Source organism: Eschscholzia californica, unplaced genomic scaffold, assembly GCF_041429995.1.
Source record: "Eschscholzia californica isolate CP2 unplaced genomic scaffold, dmEscCali1.0.p SCAF_6, whole genome shotgun sequence".
NCBI classification, from domain to species: Eukaryota; Viridiplantae; Streptophyta; class Magnoliopsida; order Ranunculales; family Papaveraceae; genus Eschscholzia; species Eschscholzia californica.
In genome coordinates this window covers 6,164,079-6,171,439 of record NW_028238483.1, presented here as the reverse complement: position 1 = coordinate 6,171,439, position 7,361 = coordinate 6,164,079, and the positions used below count along the sequence as shown (strand labels likewise).

The window sequence follows — 7,361 nt, the reverse complement described above, 5'->3', positions numbered from 1 at the left end:
AATGAAATATAGATGGATTAGAAAAAACTATATAATTCAAAATTTTAAAAATCTTGATAGTAATTTTTCTTTTCTATTCTTCCTTAAACCCTAAATATTATAATAACAATATAGCTCTCTTTCTTCTCCAATTACCGACTTCATTTAAGTTAAAATTTGGCTTTCTTTTATAGTTAAAATTTTTAGCTCTTGACTTCAAAGTAAAGTAACTTTTTTTGAGACATTCATAAATTTTACTTGACGAATTTCTTTTTGTCTATCTCCGCTCCACTACAACAACTAAACTTCTACCATACCATTCTACCCCCACCACCACCACAACAAGCATTGCACCTCCCCCGCCACCCTACTCAACAACTACCACCACCACCATACACCACCACACTTCGACAACAACCACCTCGTAGCTCCACCACCACCACGGTACCTTCACCACCACCACCACCACCACCATACCTTCACCACCACGGTACCTTTATCCCCACCACCACCATACCTCTATCATTACCACCTACATATCTTATCCACCACCTTTACCACCATCACCATACCACCACCACCATAAATCCGTCACTATCACTCATGTACCTTATCCATCGCCACCACGACTGTATCCCAACCACCACCATATTTCCACCAACACCACCACCGTACTTCCACCACCACCATACTTTCACCACCACAATTGCCACCATCATACCTCCACCACCACCCATACCTTCACCACAACCACCACCGCTGCCACCATCATGCCTCTACCACCACCACCATCAAACCTCAACCACCACCACACCCCATAACCATACCTTCATCGCACCACCACTACCACCAATATCACCACTACTTCAAATACGAGAGTAACCGTGGAAATCATAAACAAATTCAATTAAAATCAAGTATCTCTATGAGAAAGAAAAATAAAAATGTCAAAAGTAAATTGAGTTACCAAACTAACTTTTTGACTTTTTTTTACTTATAAGTGACATTTTTGTCAAATATACTTTTAAAACTTTTTTTACTTATAAAATTATCAAAATTAGCCGCAACTTATTTCATCCAAACACAAACAATTTCCTATAAGCACTTCAAATAAGCTAAAAATTAGCTTTTAGCTTATTTTAAACAGAACCAAACGAGGTCTAGAGGATATTTGAAATGTCTTAAACGAATATTGTGAGACATTTGAAATGTCCCAAACGAATAACCAGGGCCGACGCTGACTTTTCGGTGGCCCGAAGTGAGGTCTGAAAATGTGGCCCTTTCTATCAAATTATAAAATGTATTACATGAAAACCGTAAGTACTGCAAAATATTTTCATCATATTTATAAACAAATTAGTTTTTTTGATGATTACAATCACTGAAATTTTGTTCTTCTGAAATTTTTCGATGCAAAGTCACTAATAATCATCGAATAATCAAGACTGTCAGACATATCCTTCTCAATTGATAATATAGCTAACCCATTTAACCTTTCTTGCGACATAGTAGATCGAATATAAGACTTAATCAACTTCAACTTAGAAAAACTCCTTCCTGCAGAGGCAACGGTAATTGGTATAGTCAACATATTTCTATAAGAAACTCATGTGTTCGGGTAACATCCTTTCTTATCTTTCAAAAAATCTAGCACTTCAATTGGTCTTTTGATCTCATTTGGTAAAAGACGCTTCAACACTTTCAGTTCAGAAAATAAGTCTAGTCCGTCTATGTCATATGACTCATTATGCTTGAAAAGGGTTTCAAGGCGAACACATGAATATCTCGAATCATCATCATCTTGGGAGTTTAACTTTTTTAACTCAAACAGAAAACCAAATATTTCTTTGTACTTCTGAAATTGCTCGAATCTGCTCTTAAATGAACAAAGAGCATAATCTAATATGTATATAAAATAATTAACTCTAATGCTTCTGCAGACGACATTGATGGATCTTCACACACATTCTCGTCAAACTGTTTCTTTCTTCGAATAATACGTTTTTCCGAAATGTTGCTTCAACTCCCATCTTAATGGCAATCTCTTTAGCTTCAATCATGCCTTCTTCAAACCCCACTTCTCTATAATCTTCAAGATAACGAATGAGTCCGTTCAATTTCTCTAATGCAACATCAATATTTATATCTTGAGTTTGAAGTGTTTTGCTAACAGAGTTTACCGCAAACAATATATTATGCCAAATAACCATGCTCAAAAGGAATTCAAAATTTTCAAAGTCTTGTTCTAATATATTTTTAGCATCATGAAATGTTTTTGAATCATCACTTGTCTCCACCAATTCTTCTAAAGCTTCTAGTAATTAGGATTAAAGATTAGGTTTTCATCAATAGTTTTTCGTTAACTTAATAAGCCTACACCATCTAGATAATGTAAATTTTGTTATTATATATAACAGGAAAGAGAGGGAGTAAATAAATAGAAATTTAGATTTAGATGAATTTAATAAACTCTACAACATCTAAAGATAATATCTATATAACAAAACAGGACTTATATTGCTGACTAGGACAAAATAAATAGGGATGACGACAAAATAAATGTCATATTTCTCTTAGGTAAAACCCTTCCTCTCCAAATACATTTCTCTATAAGCGGAACGGGCAAAACCCCTCCACTCTCATGCACAATCATTCATTCAATGTCTCTTTATTGAATTTACAATTTTATTGGATCATTCTTACCCGACGGTGCTCGTTCAGCAATCTGCATCTGCATCTTCTCTATCTTTCAGATCACTTCTTCTGTTCATTCTCTCTACATTGTTTTCTATATGGCGTTGGTTATTTTGTTCTTATTGCTCAAGGGTTTGAGTTTTTTAGCAGCTAACTAAAGAAGGGTTACTGTTCCTATTGCTCAAGGGTTTGAGTTTTTTAGCAGCTAACTAAAGAAGGGTTACTGTTTGAGCAAAAAATTGGGGGTTGTAGGTTAAATTTTTTTCCTCTGAAAATCTAATCATTCTTGAGGTTGAGTCATTTTCTTCCCTCACTTCATCTACTTCAACAACAGAAAGGGGTTCTCTACTTAATCAACAAAAAGGGGTGAGTTTCTTTATTCTTAATCATTTCCTATGTCGGTCGTTTTAAGGGCATAAGTTATTTTGGGGAAATAAATCCATTGGATTCCTACTTCTGGCTCATTTATCAAATTTTTGTTTTAGTTGATGATATTTGTTCTTCATACAAACAAATGGTATCTGTTTATGTCTTTGTAGACTATTTTGTTACACAATAAGACGAATCAACTTGGGTAATTATTATTTTAGTTGTTAATATTTCGTCGATTATTTATTTGTGTCTGATTAGTGTTTGTATTTATTTTCTACTTTGCTAACTACAAACCATCTTTCATGTCTGTCATGGTTATCGAGGTCCACTGTAACGACAAGATTCTTCAAATATTATTAAACCAGTTTCGCGTTTGTACCTTGTTCAAGCAAATTCAATAGCAGGTAACAATTCACCTTGAATGATGCTTTTAGTTTTTGTTGTTGTTGGAATTTTTGCATATTTCTTACGATGTAGATAACAAGATATGGTTCTTGGTGTATCTTCTTACGATGTAGGTATGAATTGTTTGGGGTAGTTCAACACCATATTCAAGACAGTAAACTAAAACTTTCATCTGTAATTTGTGTAGGAAGTACAACAAGCTAGATTATTAAACCTAGACTTGGCGACAACCGATACTGGCAATATTCCATAAATATTATCTTTTATTATTTTCGTATTTAAAAGCACATTTATGTTGATGGGATTTATTATACTTATATCTCTCTGAATTGAGTTTTTTTTCTTACAACTCAATCTTTCATATCTATCTTTCTCGTAACATCACTTTAGTCCGAGGGACTCATCCATGACTATAAATTGTTACCGATGTCAATAAAGGGTATATTTGGTAGATTGTAACAATTTAAAATTTCATTTAAGAGTTTAGTTTTTTGTACAGGCAATATCTCAGATCTTTTTTACTTCCATCTCTATGGTAGAAAGGTAATATTACTATCGAGTTATTAATATTACATCCAATTATTTTAGTTTGTACTTTATATAAAGTGAATTAGTTTCTTTCAGTTCCATGTTTCACTTTAGTCTTGAGGGACTCATCCATGACTATAAGTTACATGTAGTTTATTTTGTTTCACCTTTGCTTTCTTAAAAAACATTAGAGAAACGCTACCTCTTCGTTATGTCTGCAAAAATTCTATGAATGAACAGTTTGGTGTAAGCTTCTGAGTTATTATAATTTTCTCATCATACCATAGACATTGGTCACTACAAAAAAAATGCCTAATAGGGACAGACATTTTGACGTATGTCCCTAATATACTCAAAATAGGGACGGTTTTGTAATACTTGTCCCTAATAAAACCAGAATAGGGACAAATAAATGCATTTTAGGGAGGGAGAGATTTTTTTGAGTAGTTGGGAAACCAAAAAAGAAAAGGCGCTCAATTTAGGCGCAAATGCTTCCCGCGATTTTGACCCAAATTTGGCCCAAATGTATCCCTAGTATAATCAGATTTCTGAAAACCCTTTTTCTCTCTCCACGTTTCCCTCTCCTCATCGTTTTCCCTCTTTCAGCGGAGTTCTTCTCCATGGTGTCGATCTCCTAATCTTCATTCAGGTTCGATTTTTATTCTTCCTCTTCTCATCTTCTACTTCATCTTCTTCTTAAAACTATTTTTCAGATTATTGAAGAAAGACCACTATTTCTTCAATAATCTAGGGTTAATCATCATCATCCAACAGGTTAATCATCATCCAACAGGTTAGTTTTTATTTTTCTTCTTCTAATCTTCTCCTTCTAATACTACTATTACTGCTGCACACTATTTTTTACATTATTGATCGAATGATTCCAGTGAAGTCGACTAGAAGAAATTGGCAAGGACAAATCGACTTGAAAAAATCAGGGAAATCGGCTGCTTCTATAGGTATCAGTATGATTAAATTTCTTCTTCATATTGTTTTTTCTGTTCCTAACCATAGTTATCACGATGATTCACGAGTAACAATCCATTAAAACTAATTAGGGTTCCTAATCATAAATTTCTAGGATAAAATAGAAATTTATTTAGGGTTTTCCTTGGTTATTAAAGAAAATCAAAGTGTGTAGTTTTATTACTATGTGTTCTTCACCCCAAATTTATACTGCAAGTTATAATGAGATGATGAAGGGTCATAAGAAGCAGAGAAGCCATGGTTAGAGTTAATCCCATTTAAAATTTCGATTTTGAGATATTATCTTCATATATGCAGTATGTCTTTCAGGCCCAATTTGTTCTTAGTGACCATTTGACCAATGAAATTGGTTTATCTTTATTGAGTCTTCTCTTGCCAAAGGTTACAATGATTGTCACTGGACTCCTGCTCCAACTTCGGAAAACCACACAAACAACTTTCTTTGTGTATTGAAAATACTTCCTAGTTGTTGTTTCACTTGCACATGCTTTCTCCTTTAAACGATTCCATTTGAGAGCGAAACAGTGCCTATGGACGGAAAGCTTGCAGGTCCCCCGAGTCTTTGTGCATCATATATATGTCCTACACTCCTACTATTAGTTTGACTAGATTATTTAATCAAATTTGCTGCCCATTTATGGTATTTTAATATATGTTATCTTGAACTGCTTATATGGAACTAGGAGAAAGTATTAAGATTTTGGAAAACAGTTCGATATCTCTATTTCTTAAGGAAGAAGATTCCCTAGTAACTCGTTGAAGAAATATGAGTAGTTTAAAACCCTTGTGATACGGACAAAATAAATAATCTGACTTTAGTGTAACCCCGAATTTGTATGATTTTGGAAATAGACATAAGATAGATTTGAAGTTAATCTAGCTTTGTAAAAGGATACATCTGTAAAATATATGTTCTGATATGCTAATTAGATATGGCTTAAATTACATATCCTGGAATGAGCATTCATAAGTTGAATGGTTCAACAATGTTGATAACAAGAAATGTAGCCATCACGTGATTACCGAAGTGGCATGCCAATATTAGTTGCTACTGCTTATGTTTTAAACTTTAGATCATTAGTTACGTGCACGAGAGAGATGAAGAGAGAGTGATGCCAATCTCCAAATTTTTGGAGAGGAAGAAACTAGTTTGAGTATGTAGAACTGCAAACCTACTTTACAACAGACATATACACTTATCTTTTTCCTTAATGAAGTTCACCAAACAATATAGATTTTTTTCCATGACTTATCTTTTCAGTGCACTTAACACCACCCTACTTTAATTCATTCATGATTTTCCCAAATTTAGCTTCATCTGTTACTAATATTCCATGCTTACTCTTGTAACATGAATTTGTTACTAATAGTTTTTATTCATGTAACTGTGCAGAACTTATTAACATTTATTGTACACGGCATAATCTAAGTGCAACAGCTGGTTTTAATGATCTTGATGTTGCTACAGGAATTTCTGAACTTGTCTTTGAAACTAAAGAAACACGAGCAAAGCCTGACACACTTGATTACGATCTAGTAACTGCATGGGCGGCAAGCTTCGATATTGTTTGTGGGGAAACAATGCATCAACTACGAGCAAGGTAAGATTTTAAAGGAAATTGCAGTTAGGGATTGATTATGCTTGACACTTCCTATCCGCCATTTCCAGCAAAAGACATGTTCCTGTCCCTTCTCTCACCAAATAGTTTGGTTGTTTCAACGTCTCATGCTCTGAGTTACTTGATCTTTACTTTAACTTGCAGGTAATGGACACTTTGAGAGTCTAAAAGTAGTTGTTGCTGCGTTGCAGCAGGTCATGAGGCTGCAGTGCAGCTGTTACTGCGTCGCAGCAGCCCAAGGGGTTGTAGTTGCAGCTGCTTGCTATCCCTGTTTCTAAATGAGTGATTTAAAGGGTCCAGAACTAAACAAACACATGATCCATCAGCTAAATTACTTGCTATCCCTGTCTAAGTAGTTGATATAATAAGAACTATAGGCCAGCTTCCTGTTAATCAACTACGAATTAGTGATAGTTTAATAAGACACCATTGTTTTGTAAAAGAACTATCTTCTAAATGCAACACGAACTAATTATGAAGCTATAGCTTTTAAGAGGATTTTCTGTGTAATATTTTGCTCTTTGAACAATTTTACAAAAGTTTTGACATGTTTGTATATTTGTCGCGCCCTGAATTTCCAAAAAGGTAATAAACTAATAGCTTTCATTGTCTTCTATTTTTTGTGTTTATGACGCAGGAGATAAGATGGAGCTCTGCTGAGATGATATATGCTAATGGTGTTTTCATGTTATCCCCTACAACATGAAAAAAAGATGGGCGGATGAAGTTAGAGTAGCTTATGTTAATAGAATTTTATCTGCTTGTGGAAGAGTCATT

General features: G+C 34.2%; 1 long non-coding RNA gene across 1 annotated transcript; it reads left to right on the top strand.

Moving 5' to 3' along the window:
• The first annotated feature begins 4,864 nt into the window (after nt 1–4,864).
• LOC147530996 (uncharacterized) lies at nt 4,865–7,361 on the top strand. The gene is made up of 3 exons (XR_015227412.1): nt 4,865–4,937; nt 6,434–6,566; nt 7,222–7,361. It is a non-coding gene; the product is annotated as an uncharacterized LOC147530996 (long non-coding RNA).